At 39.4% G+C, this 14,140-nt stretch overlaps 1 protein-coding gene across 1 annotated transcript in view; it reads left to right on the top strand.

The window, feature by feature from the left end:
* The window catches only part of SPOCK1 (SPARC (osteonectin), cwcv and kazal like domains proteoglycan 1), a 288,927-nt gene that overhangs the window by 153,577 nt on the left and 121,210 nt on the right, over nt 1-14,140 (top strand). The gene's annotated exons all lie outside the window — the stretch shown is intronic.

The raw sequence follows: 14,140 nt of genomic DNA, 5'->3' as shown, positions 1-14,140 counted from the left end.
GTGCATTTCTCTATCTCTGATTTTAGCTGTAGAAAGATGTAGGATCCTTTCAGCAGTATAATGGTATGTGTTGCATGGCAAATCCACATGTGCAAGTATAGGACAAATTTTAACACCATTTTGAAGCTACATACATTACCTAGATGTAAGTAGTACTTACGTGATGCTTTTAGGATTTCTTCTTCCAACATTGCTTGTGTACATGTTCCATATGGATGCACGTTGTCATCTTTACATTAATTTGGAGAAACTGGTAAATGAAGTGTGCAACAAATCCACTATTCTTTATTAGCTAATTATGTGGTTGTGAGTCCCAGCATTCAGCAGTTCAAGCAAATAGCATATATGTAAATTACTTATTACATGGGAACTGCCATAATGGGTGAGAGCTTTTTCAAACATGAATTACAAAGATACTGGAGCCAAAACACCATGCAGAGGTAGGGTCATTGACCCAAACTGTTCCTAATGTTTGGCTTCCATCTCCTCTGGTAGAGGCACTTAGTGCTTCCCATACAGGTAATGGCTCTTCATGGATGCTGACTTTTCTGTGGCAGTTGTTGCGGCTGACAGTTAATGCCACCAGAAGAAGCTGTGGATAAACAGCATTTTACAGGATCAGCACTCAACACTCTGGGATTTTAAGCACGATGAAAAGCTTACTTGAGGTTACTCACTGAAAAGAGAGACTACATGATCATTTCATTTCACTAAAAACCTGCTAGTCCACTGCCAGTAAAAACACATCACTCTTCCATTTTTGTAGTCATGAGCCTGCCAAACTTGCTCTGCATTGGTTTGCTTTCTCAGGCTGTAAGTAGATAGCAAGGGTCGGTAAAGCCCTTTTAGCCACAGCCTTTTGGCTTTGTCCCGTTACAGTATAAAACCAAATGATTGAGAAATCCACCTGAAAATGTAGTTAAGTGATGAGAAATTTAGACGTGCTAACAAATTACCAGGAGAACATGCTGAGTTTCAAATCATTCTGTAGCCTGAAAACCTGCTAAACTAATTAGCTTCATAGGAAACTTCAAGGAGGAGCTGCTGAGACAATCCACTGAAAAGAGGGAAGAAAGGGTGTTTCTTCTGCAACAGTGACATTAGCACTTTGACACCTTCACCTGCTGTTCTGAACTGTTTGCCAAGCCCTTAAAAAAACCCTGTCTAGATATTAATGTTAATGGTACCACCATCCACCTTCAACAAACACTGAGAGCCAGTAGTAAACACTACACATATACTAATGGCCGTGTCCTATATAGAATCTTCCATGTTTAAGGAGCCTATTATGCCTAATAGATAACTTGACTGTTACTGACTGGTCAGCTCATATTAAAAGACCTGATATGGTAGTCTCCCTTTACAGAAAAATACAAATCACAAAGATTTGTGGGCCATTTACAAACCTATAGGGCATGAAATTGATACTGTGTGAGAAAGAGGGAAAGGAATTCTCTCATTAGGTCTTGCACATGAGAACAAAGGCTGTTGCTGAAGTTTAATCTGAGTTCTTGTGATATATCCCAGTAGCTCATTTATACCAGACATGTACATGGAATAATACATTAAAATACTGATACTTCTTTTAATGATGATATCTTAATGTCTTCATGTTTTTGGTGTGTATGTCTTTATAAAAGAGCAAAGGATGGTTATGAAAGTAGCTGAATTAAATACAAACTGGAACACTGATTCCCTGCTTCCAGGCGGCGATGTACAACCTAATGGCTCTCAAGCATTATAGGCAGAAGTACTTTTTTACTCTGTTGTTGCTGAACTTAACGGTACTGAACACTACAACTACTTCTGTGGCAATAGTAGAAGCTGATGTGACAGTTTCTTTTCAAGGCTTGTGATCTAGTCAATTGGGCTATAACTTAACTGCTGCTTAGGCTTGCTGGTTTGTACAGCTGTTCCCCGCCTCTGTATCTCTGTAAAGAAAATTACTGTAATGTCCAAAGTCTTGGAAAATGGTCAGAACACAGGACAGGAAGCTCCTGGTTAGTTTTTCTTCTCCTGCACATGCAGCATATTCAGGTTGTCCATAGCCCTCATTCTTACATGACTTAGAGGAAAAATTTGAGTTACGTTTTCTGGCAGCGAATCTATCCTGGAAAGTGCTACGAAATCAGCCGGAAAAGTGATCTTGCCCAAATTATAAATGCAAATTCAGTCATCATGTCAGGCAAACACATTTTCTCTGAGCAGATTTTAATGTTTGAATATGGTTAAATCAAGCTAAACTTATTTTCCAGTTCAGTGTCAGCCCAAGTAACACGGGGGTATTGCAAACACTACAGGGGAGGGAGAAGGAATGAAAAAGGAGCAGAGATACTCCCTTATTGTCCGTCTGTCTTACTGTATGGCTTGTTCTGCCCCCTTCTTACAGTAGAGAAGACCTCTTTGTAGTGGTGCACCCTAATTAAAATGTCAATTTACTCATTAAAATCGTATAGAAACATATTTTATAGAAGAAGCAGTGGGATGGATAAAACATGATGAAAATACAATTTCTGTTCCCTTAACATCACAGCACATTTATATAAATGGAAATGTTTTTTTCTCCTTAATACTAAGGTCATAGTTATATTGTTTCTATCTTCTGAGTGTCATTTTTCAACAAGAATCTTGCTTACAGTGGAAAAGAATTTGGCATTATTTGGTATTCCTGAAAGTCTGAGATCCACGGCTTATCCTCCTGGGCTTTCTATATCCACTAGGAACAATAAAGTCTAGAAGGGGATATATAGCAGTTACAGATTGCATTTACATCTTTTCAGATGAAAACTGAATGAAGTTAGTTCATTTAGAACTCTAGCAGTAGTTCCCTAGTGTCCTTCCTCTTTCCCATTTCCTGTGTCCAACCCACTGTAACACTTTCTTCCTCTTCACGTTATTCTTGTCTTGAACTTGGAGCAATGCCGGCAGATATGTCTAGAGACAGGTCAGATGAGTTGTCTCTGGAAATGCAATGTGTAGTTCCTGAAAGACAGTAAAACCCAGTTTCCAATTCCATTGTTACTTTGTGTTTGAATTATTCAGCAATACTGGTACACTTGGTTCCTTTTTATTAGAACTCAATGTTTTATCTTTGTTCTAATAAAAAGTAACATGTACATCAGGAACCCTGAATAATTCAGTCTCGCCTCATAACTCAGGAAGCTCACTCTTTTTCAAGGCATTTCTTGCCTAGGTGTTTCAGAAATCAAGCAATTCTCTTATGAGCAGTTGCTGCTCTGTTGTAGAAGTGGATTTTAGCTACCATGCTGAGTGCAAGGTTACAGAATTTGCTGCTGTATCGCCTGAGGCACCCTCAACTCTTTCCCTATAGGAAAAGGACAAAACAACATTTTAGTTATTCCAGACAGTTACCCAAGTATCCACAAGGAACTGTTCAAACTTTAATTCTTCATAAAGCATCTTCTTTCAGATTTATTTTAGCTAAGTATTGGCAAGAGAAATTGCATTTTTCCTCTGTCAGTTGACATCTTCATCAATGTATCACTTTTTGAGAAACATAAAGCGTTTTAATTAAACTGTGAATCCACTTAATGCCTTCAATAAACGTTGTTCCTATGTGCTTAAAATTACTATCAATTACTTAGCAAAAGATATATCAAGATGCCCTGGAATGCATTAATGAGACTCAAATTTTAGCATTTGCCAGGGAACTATAAAACACCAACTGCAAAGGGTGTTTTAGCAGCAGCTTTGTAGAGATGATCTTGTGTTGTTAAAAATCAATTTAGAGGTCACAAAACCAAGAGAGGAGCTGTATGAATTAAAAGTTGATCATCAGTTTCCACACTACTTTAGCAACTGAATTATAGCAAGAAAAAAGACCCCTGTGTTGGGTTTTTTCCTTCCATATGTATTGTTCTGCAGGAGTGTACAAGTCCTATACCTTCATATTTTCACTGCTATCATACCACTAGACACTTCTGAATTGCAATGCTAGTGCTCTTCCTTGTGTCCACTTTCTATCTTCCAGCCCATTTGACAACAAGCTTTTTCCACTTCTCAGATGAGCTGCTTATTTTACCCTTTCATTTCATTCTGTGCAGAAAAATCACCAATTTCCTATTGTTTAGAAACTCCCAGGCTCAAAATTCCTGCCTTTGGGCACAGTTCCAGTGCTGGCTGGTCAATTCCAGCAAAGTGGACTTAATTCTTACAAAACGAGTTTGTAGTTTATGAATTTTCATTTTGATTTGTTTCACATTAGAGATTCTCTCTTGCACTGTGCAGTGAGGAATGCCATTAGATATTTACTGATTTTTACAGCACTTCTTTTCATTAAACTCATGATAGAAGAAGGAATTCTCTTTGCTGTATTTGTATTTCCTACACTATAGAAACAGGCAGGGCAGGTGTTTGTCCTTTCATTTATTTCCCGTTTAAGCCTCTTCCAGATACCAATTATATGACTTAATTGATTATCCAGAGAGGAACTTCATCATTTCCTGCTTAGGTAATTGCTCTCAAAAGCAATGAGAATTACACTAGGCAACAATCTATTAACCCAACCAGCCCCCAGCAATTTACACTTGTGATGCGTTTTGTGTTGCACAGATTTCTAGGTGATGTACAAGCCAGGTGTAGTGCAGCAGTGATCATTCTGTAGGGGTTTTTTTTGGTCATGTCTCATGGCTAAAATCCCTATAACTTTAATTCTGGTGATTTCTTCTGACAGGAAATTCTTTACCTATTAACCTAAAGGTCTGTGATTTTTCTATTTCATCCCTAATCCAGAGGTGTTTGCAAAATGCTGCCCATCTCACAAGATTTTCCACTGTGGTATCAGGTTGGCAGGAGCTGCTTCCATGTGATAGGACTGAAACTGTCTTTTCAGAATGAAATCAGTCTTTGAAAAAGCCTCCTATCTATGTGTTTGTTTTGCTCATTGCAAACTAAAACTAATATGGAAACAAATCTTCCTCTGTTGATGTAGGAAATGAAGTGTTTTGCCCATGTTTCCATGGCAACAATCAGACTGCCACAAATGAACATGAAACAGCTCTTAGTTCTGCAGAATTTAACTAGTTTGATATTATTACACTACAAATCATTCACCCTTTGCTTGGGTTCTACGATGCCTTCCGAGAGCCCCAGCTTGATTTCTAGACAGTGATTATTGCTATCTCCATTTTAAATGCTGAACAAGAGAGGGAAGCACAGAGTGACTTAACTCATTTACCCCAAGTCACAAAAGAAACATTGATAGAGAAGAAGACAATCTAAGGGCATCCTTCCTTCCCCACTGACTAGGAGCGTCACTGCCCATGCACTAAGATGCTGAGAATGTCAAGAGCCAAGGGGAAAGTTGGACTTCTTCCATGGCATACCAATTCAAAGAATGCCATCCATATTGTACCTTATTAATTAAACATCAAATGAGATCCTACATTTTATACCTATTAGTGGATAATGATTGGAGCTAAATTCTGCTTCATTTATCCTAGCAAATAAGCAAAAGAACTTAATGGGAAAAGTAAAGGGTTTCTCATGTCCAGGGCTGCAATGTCTTATCTAGTTTAGCATTCAAATACAAGTATGTGGAGCTACACAGGGTGCCTGGCTGGGAGCTGCTGTAACAACGTTGACATTCAGTCTGTGGACAAATAAAGCAAACACAGCAGCCTTTCAGAGAATTCATATGCAGAACGTTGAATGTTCCCTTGGCTCTCCATAGTGCTGTGTTAGAAAAGAATTTTAGGTTTCCATACTGAAATACTGATTCATCAAAACAGTCATTTAGTCCTTATTTTTCCTATTTGCTGATGGAAGCAGTAATAACAGGGATGAACTTTTGCTTCTGCATTACCTCTAAAAACTAAGCATGAAAAGATCCATTTGTTGTTCACGTTTTCAAAGGAGATTTAATGACATGAAATATCTGTTGAGGAATAATCAAATTTGATTGGTAAGAGCTTTTTCTCAGTGAAAAATACAGAGGAGTTCTATAGTGTTTCAGTTTTGGGCTCAGTTCACAGTATTACACTTGATTATAGTTTTTAATCAAGGTTGGAAAAGGGATCACTATCTCACAAACTGATATCAGAATTAAATAGCTGTAATTCTTTTCCCATTATATGATTGCTTCAGTTAAAGTATAAATCACAACAGCTTCAGAATTAATACAGAAGTGTTTCATGACATACAATGTGACTTCTCCCCAGGCAAATCAAAGTAGGTGTTTGTATTAATCTGAAATGGGAAAGATGTATCTTTAATTATACATGAATAATCTAAAATATTATATTCTGAAGAAGGTATAATCTGCTTTCATTGGCCTTGGAGTGAAATAATTTGTATCAAATGAAATCCCACTAAATAAATGACAATTCACTGCAGTGTAACAGAAAGCAGATCTGGTCTGGGTCAGTTCACAGGCAAAATTATATCTGGCATTTCAAAATCGCCACAGGATTGTCAAGTGCAAGCATTCAGAAACCTCAAAAGCTATCTTAAATATCATATACATAGATAAATATAATGATACCGAGTCTATCATATGGCTTTGATATTTTTAAATCTTTCTAGTTTATATTTTTTGTATTTCCCCAGTAGCAGTAAGAATAAAATCTTACTGGCTTTTGAAGAGAAAAACAGAGTCCTGCTCTGGTATTAAGGTCTAAGAGATTTAAGGGAATCAGCCGGTATTGCAGGACCCAATTTCAATCACAGAGATGGAAAACACAGGCTTAGGCTTCTTACAAAACTGACAGTCATTGCGCAAGCAGTTATCAGCTAGCCAGTTGTATCAGCGTGGAGATCCAGGTGCTTTCTCTTTGTTTTCCTCAACTCATTTGCTAGAAGATTGTGCTTGAAAGTCTAAGGGAGCAGTTTTCATTCCAGAAGAGGCAGGGCTGGGCTTGGAGGCACCCAGGAGCGGGGATCAGTGATGGCTTTCCTGCAGAAAGAGCCACACTGCTTTGGCCAAGCAGTGACAAGCTGGTAGGTTGGAGACCATCTGGAATATCAGGATGCCTGTTGTCAGAGATGCTTGACTGGGTTGTTACAGGGTTCCTTTGGAAAGGGAGCAGAGTACCTGAGGCTGTCGGAAGGAAACAGTTTTTAGCTCCTGTTAGGTATCTCTTAAGACAGATACTGCAGAGCTGTGTCCTCCCTGCAGGGCAGGAACAAAGGTTTCTTCATTTTCTCATGTTCCACCAACTAAAGATTAGAGCAATCTTTTGAAGCTCTACACTTCTATCCCAGGAAGCTTGAGGCTGGATCACTCCAGGGGCCCTGGGGACTCTAAAACAAACTGTAGAGCTGCTGTCATGAAACATATGCCAAAGCCCTGCGAGTCCTAGAAAACTGGGTTATTTTGTACCATCGCTACTTCCTGGAGTTAATAATTGAATGGAACATCTGACCAGCGTCCTGTCTGTGGGTCTTTTAGGTCTGTTTTCCCTTTAGCTTACTGGGATATGCAGAAACATCCCTTCAGGTATGGCACATGTGAGCAAAATTATCACTTAATGGAAGTGCTTGGAACTGGGAGAAACATCACGGCACTGGTGCCAGATTAGACCTTATTGAACCATGTGAGTGCTCTGTACATTGCATGTTGGTTGAACCTTTGCCTTGCAGGCAGGAGAGTTGTTGGTTAGAAGTGAACCTGGTGCTAGCTGAATAGCAAAGCAAGTACCCAGCTGTGTTCCACGGCTTCTTTTTTCCAGGGGATGTTTGTCTTTCCAGATTCAAAAGAAAGTGTTAAAAAGATAAATGTCTTCCCTAAACATATCCGAGAATATGAGATATTTAAAACCTGCCCCAGCGTAGGGAAGTATTTGAGATACATTTGCAGTATATTAAGATATAAACCAGAAAGATTCATTGTCAGAAATCAAAACAGGAACTTTTCTTTTATGACTCCTTAGCAATATAACTTTGCTCTTTTGTGTGTCTCTTTGCTAGTTGCTGGCCAAATACCTACCCTGCTGCCTGTGACTGATTATCACATCCACCAATAGCACACATTTCCTAACTTACCTTTGCTATGTTTTTTTCCCCTTCGCTTATTTTCACTGCATCAGATTTCTGTATATTTGTCAAAGAAACTCATTTAAATACTCAGGTTCTTATCCTCTGCTTCAAAAAGGAAATCTGTAGAGTCCTTTGAAGCATCTCTTGCCTTGGATGGCCCTTAGCAATGTCAAAAGCAATTATATGTCAGTTGTAAGAAATGATTTTCTAAAGTGCCTGTAAAAATTAAAATAGATGTTTCTATGCACTATACCAATGGCTTCAGCCACTCAAATGGTAGAGTCCTCCAAAGCAAAACTATACAAGGATACTTCACAGGGATGGAATAAATGCTGACGTTTTGAGATGCTGCTGTTCAACTGCCTTGAGAAATTCCATTTGCTGAAAATAATTCACATCCATGTTTGAAACATTCAGGCTTAGGGTAATTAATTTTCAGCTGAATTGATTTCTGTATGCAAATTGCTCAGAGTAATTATGCAGAGAGGAAGCATGCGAGAGAGAAAGAGACTTAGATATCTGAGCTTGCTAATCGAAGACATGTTCTCCCCTAGACTTGGGGGAGGACTAACACCAACTTTCTCCCTAATGAAGCAGAATGATTTCTGGTGAGATTTGCAGAAGAAGAATAAAACCCATTGGTAATTATTTGCAATTTATACAGGGCAGGGGGGTGTAATCTGTTATTAAATAACATTCTCTAACCCCAGAATTAACAATCTCAGCTCTGAGAAAAAATGTGACACTCGACTCCAGTGAACAACATGGTTTCAGCCACTCAGCGTGATGTAAAGTAAGAAAATCTGGGGAAAGAGTGTAGGCAGAAACCATCTGAAGTCAATCACAAGCTCACATAGGTGTCTTGTTCATACAAGGGCAATGGGGCAGTCCTGGTGCACTCAGATTAAGCTCTGCTAGCAGTCTAAACTCAGCACATGGATTGGTTGGAGTTTATCACTGGAGTATTGGAAACTGTCATGTTTTCACAGAGAAGCAGAACAAATTTCACCTGAGTGCTCTTTAAGGTAATATGTATGGCCATGTTCACCTTAAGAGAAAAAAAGCACATAAATTATCTGCTTTAAAACTGAGTAGAAGCTCTAATTCTGGGGGAGGTCTATGCTTTACTTTAAAAAAGTGAGATGTTAAAACCAAAACTGCTTTTAGCTATCGTGTGTTGAAAACATGCCCTTTCCTAGCAACAAATCAAGGTCCGTGTTAGGAGAGGTTTTTATTAATATATGTTTGACTGGCTGTATGGCTTCTTGCACATTTGCTATGCAACAGTTTTCAAAGAAGCATATAGCAAAATTCCTCCAAGTCAACCTCTGTGCTTTGATCACACTTTCTCTTTGGCTGTCACCAGGCTGCAAGTGGAGACGAGATGCTAATTCCAAGCATTGCCTCTTGGACGAGCTGCCTTTTGAGTTTCAGGCTGAATGGGGAGGAAGCCAAGTGAAGAGTCAGCCTTTGGCCCTTGCCTGCTCAGGCCAGCTCAGTCCACAGCTTTCTCATTCCTGTGCCCTAACTGATGCCTCGTACAGTCAGGAGCTGTGCTTTCCTTCTCATGTTTGCCTGTGGCGTATTGCTGGAATCAAGTAATACATAATAATATTAAACAGCACACCTATAATGTAACGCATCATTAAATTGAGAGCCTTTGGTTTATTATCAGTCTCTTTTGTCTTAAAATACACACTAGGATCTCTGCATTAAAGTCAGCAGGTCCTGTTTTCCGCTTCATCATACCTTTGTCAACAGATGTTTTTCTTTTCTCACATAGTCAGAACAGTTCCAAGGGGATTGCATGAAAGCAACTGCTCCTGACATTTCATTCTGCAGAAGTATTTTGTCAGTGAGTGATCATAGTGCTTATTGTCAAGCAATTTTGAAAACACCCCCCCCCAATATTTACATAATGCCATTTTTTTGGATTGTGTAGTTTGTTTCAGCTCCACTAAGCAGCTGGGAGTTGGAAATTACTCTTTTCCCCCAAACAAATGGTCATAAAACCAGAATCGAGCTCATAAATCTTGCTGTGAACTAGTTGTACAGTTTCTGCAGGATTACACATCCATTGCTGCAAGACATTGAAAGGACTTATTTGTTATCACCCTTTTAAAGTCAAATGTGTGAAAAATATATGTACTCCGTTATGATTAACACAATGACCCACAACTGCAGCGTATGGAGCTACAGCCTTACAAAGCAAGTTCTCCCTGTACTGCCATTGTCTGAACTAAGGGGTTTCCTGCGAGTTGTAAGTCTTCTTTTATTGTGGTAATATATAAAAACATGAAATGTAATAGAAAAGTATCTCAAACACTGGTGTTAGGTCTTTGTCCAACACTGATTTATATTGCGAACTCACAGCCTCTGGTGAATGGTACAGGGAGGGGAGAGGAAAGCAGGTTCAGTTCATGAGCAGACAGTTCTCTGATGGTCTTTGTGGAGCTGGGAGAGAAAGGGTTTTGGGATACTGCTGGTGTTTGTAATCCTTTGGGGCTTAGAAAGAGTTGACAGCATAGCAAGAGGAGGTTGCTAATGGTCTGATGCAATCACTGGTGTTTTGTTTCCAATTACTCAGGTATCTCTGTAAGTTAACCACAGAAGATTCAAAGCTTTAAGAGGGAATTTAGATTGCTATGCATAATAAAAACTGGCAAAAAAAGGGAATGCAAGTCTTTAGCCTCTCAATGGCAGGAATTCTGATTCCACACCTCTATTTTTACAAATGGGCCCAACGCTGGTTTTGGGTCATTGCCTACACATGAAAGCCTTTCCCCTTTGCAGAGCAATCAGCTAACCTATGAGTACAGGTTTCCTCCAGAAATGTTGTGGCCAGTGAAGCAGAAACTTGAGTTCATCTAAACACTTCTTCACTTGTGCTCTGCAAGGCAGGAAGAGACTTCACAGCTCAGAGTGCCAGGAGAGTAGGCCAGAAAACAAGTGTCATCAACAGAAACATGAAGGTGTGCAGTGAGGAAGAGTGAGGCTTTTGAGCCGAGATAAAACTCCAAAGATTCTAAGTTTTCCCAGGGCAAAAAGCTTCTGAAAATGATTAAACTGAGAGATGTGCGGTACTGCATTTCCCTGTGTTTCAGCCAGCTGTCTCCCGGGATGGGTATTTCCCTTGGAGACCAATTGTGCAGAGATTCGATCAACATGGGAAAAGCTCAGGACAAGAAAATATGAAGGCTGGACTCACAAAAAGATAGTGACTGAAGTGGGGTTTCGTGAAAGAATTTATCTTCATGTGAAACCTTTAATTTTAATACTGGCTGGACATGTATCCCCTCCAAAAGTTTTGGACCAGTCGTCAGCTACTGCCAGGTCAGATTAACCAACCATATCGATTTCACCTTCACAGTCTAAAGAAAAGGTGGAATATTAAATGTATCACATATTAAAGCCAAGCTTAAGGTATTTCTATTATTACTGTGCAGACAGACCCAAGTAACTATATGCAGACTCTTTGACACAGAAAAAGCATGGCTGCAGTTTTCTTTTAAAGCTAATAGAATAACATCTTTACAATAAAAAAATCAGGGTTGGTTTTTTTTTTCACTCCTCCTCTTCCCATTTTCATTTATTTATTTGTACTTTTGGCTCTCCCTTGTCAAAGATTTCAAACTCATCGCTTTAGGACAAAAAGAACTGTGATGACAAATACGGTTGTTGCATTTCATCTTATTCCCAAGGGTCTTTTCTTCTGCAGATGATGAGCATCTGCTCCTAGTCATGTAGAAATCTGATTAACAAAGCAGGATCTTTGATTAGCATATTCCAGAAATTGTTTCTTATTATAAGCTCTCCTTAGGGCTTGTGTTGCTTAGCAGGAGGGCAACCTTCCAAACTTATTTAACATCTTGAGGAACTTTGCAGACATAGAAATCCCTGTTTTGACCTTTTATATTCGTATGGATCATGCACTTTGCATAAGTGGGGGAAAAAACTCCGTAAATAATAATTTACATTGTGGGGTTTTTTGGTGTCTTCTGGCATAGCCCACCGTTTTGCTTCAATTTAATAAACTTCCTTCCACTGGTTTTGAACTGTGTGTAAGGGCTGTTTGTAATGAACAATAAATGATCTTCTATAGTGTGTTCCACTTAAAGATCTTCATGAGCTTTCCCACCATGAATGAAATAATTCATCCAACATGCAAGAAGGGAAAAGCTTTATTTATTGTTATTGCCAGGTAATTCTTTTTAGATTTTAGAAGCAAGGCACAGAAGTGGAGAGAAGCTGAGGCCTGATATAAATGGAAATAGTGACTAGGATTTACAACCACATCTTTTCCCATCCCTTTGCTTCCAACCGATGACCATTCTACAATAGCTTCCTTTTTCAATGCACAATTTTTTAATTGCAAAATATTTGAAAGTTGGGTCTTTTTAAGCAATAATGTATTGTGTGATGCTGTTTCAGAGCACATATTTCAGAAGTGCATGCATTTTTATTGCCTTAGAAGACTTAAGGAGTTCCTGAAGTGGATACAGTTCTTTAATGCTAAGTATTGAAACTGTGCAAGATGTCCCCTAGACCATGTGGGCCTAAATCTTGCTTCTCTTACTCATGACAAAATCATATTGACCTTCAAGGCTAAACCCATACTCTCACTAATTCTGACTGACAGAAACCTATGAGCACAAGGCCAGAGTGCGCCCACCACCAGCAGCCCAGCAATGTTGGCAGCTGTTAGCCCTGGGCTCCTAGCCAATTTGCACAATGGTTTCTGTTGATGCAGCATTTTGCATCAAGGATGTGTCACCAGCAAACGCAGACAACCTGCATGTGCTCCGGTAAAAGAGCAAAGCCAGCTGCAGGCGAGCAAAACTTCTGGTCATTGCATATTTTCATATGGATATGACCTTTGTATCTCATCAGCCCACTCAACCAATGTTCTGGTGACCCTTCATGCTCCAAGTAGTGCTCACTCAACAAAAGCTTTGCAGAAGGAAGGTACCTCACTCTGGTTTGCATTTTAAGAATAGGTAAGGAAATTGTGGCTTACTATTTCAGTCCCTGTCACGTATCTGCCTCAGTCTCCAGTGCGAGCAAAGTAAAAGGATTAAGAAAGTAGGTCTTACCCTGTGTGTTCTGGGAAGGTAAAGAGAAGGGGATGGGCTATGCCTCCTGCCTGTTAGTCTTGTCTTGGAAAAGACACCAAAAAGCAACAGCCTTTGCTCTTTTCAGTGGGACTGACCTTGGCCCCTCAAGCAGTGCCTGTGTATTGTCCTAATGGCAACTCATGGGATGCTGGTACCTTGTTGTTTATGGTGAAGGAAACACATGGGCTCCCTTTTCCATCAGTTTTAATGGCTTTAAAAAGAAAAGCTTTTAACACTTTTGTTTTGTTTTTACGATTTCCCCGTGTCTTGCACCAAAGGCATTCCACATATGCACTACTGAAGCTCAATTGCCCATCACAAATGTGTAATGGGTGTTAATGTGGTGAGAACTTGTAGCTATGGCTGTTTAAACCAACACCGAACAGCTGCACGGCAGGAAAACAGAAGAATCCTCTGCTTGATGAAAGGACATTTGCTGTCATATAAAGAGATTTGGTACATAGTGAAGTGAAGCTTCTTGTACTTCGAAGAGTGTCCTTTAAAAGTTTCTCTAATGGTTCTGTAAAAACGGGAAACTCAGTTATGGTAATGTGCAATAAGAGCTTTATACAGTCCCCAAAGCCGAACTAAGAGTTGCTCATTTCCAAAAGTGGCCCATTATCTGGGGAGGGAGAGAAGAGGTAAAATGTGATTTGAGGATACATTGTAGGGGAACAGAAAGTCAAATCCATCCAAAATAATGCCCAAAAAAAGCTATCTAAAAATCAGTTCTTACGCAAAGATGAAATTTCTCTGTATGGCTCTGAGGCAGATTTTAGCAAGAGGATTGCTAAAGGGATTTGTTCAGAAGGAAGGTTCATGGGATCTTTCCTAATCAAAACCGTAAAGAGAGTACCAGAGGGTGAGACCGAGTATCCTGCACTTTCCAATGCAGGATTGCATGTCACATTGCATGTCAATCATTAGATAGCTTCTAAAATACTACTGATTTTGTTACTTGTGATTGTGTTTTATTCCACCATAACTTTTCTAGGAAATGAACTGCATGATTATTATACCAGAACTTTATC

The sequence above is a fragment of the Lathamus discolor genome, chromosome 10, assembly GCF_037157495.1.
Source record: "Lathamus discolor isolate bLatDis1 chromosome 10, bLatDis1.hap1, whole genome shotgun sequence".
NCBI classification, from domain to species: Eukaryota; Metazoa; Chordata; class Aves; order Psittaciformes; family Psittacidae; genus Lathamus; species Lathamus discolor.
The sequence above is the reverse complement of the archived record's forward strand: the minus strand, read 5'-3'. Positions and strand labels throughout refer to the sequence as shown.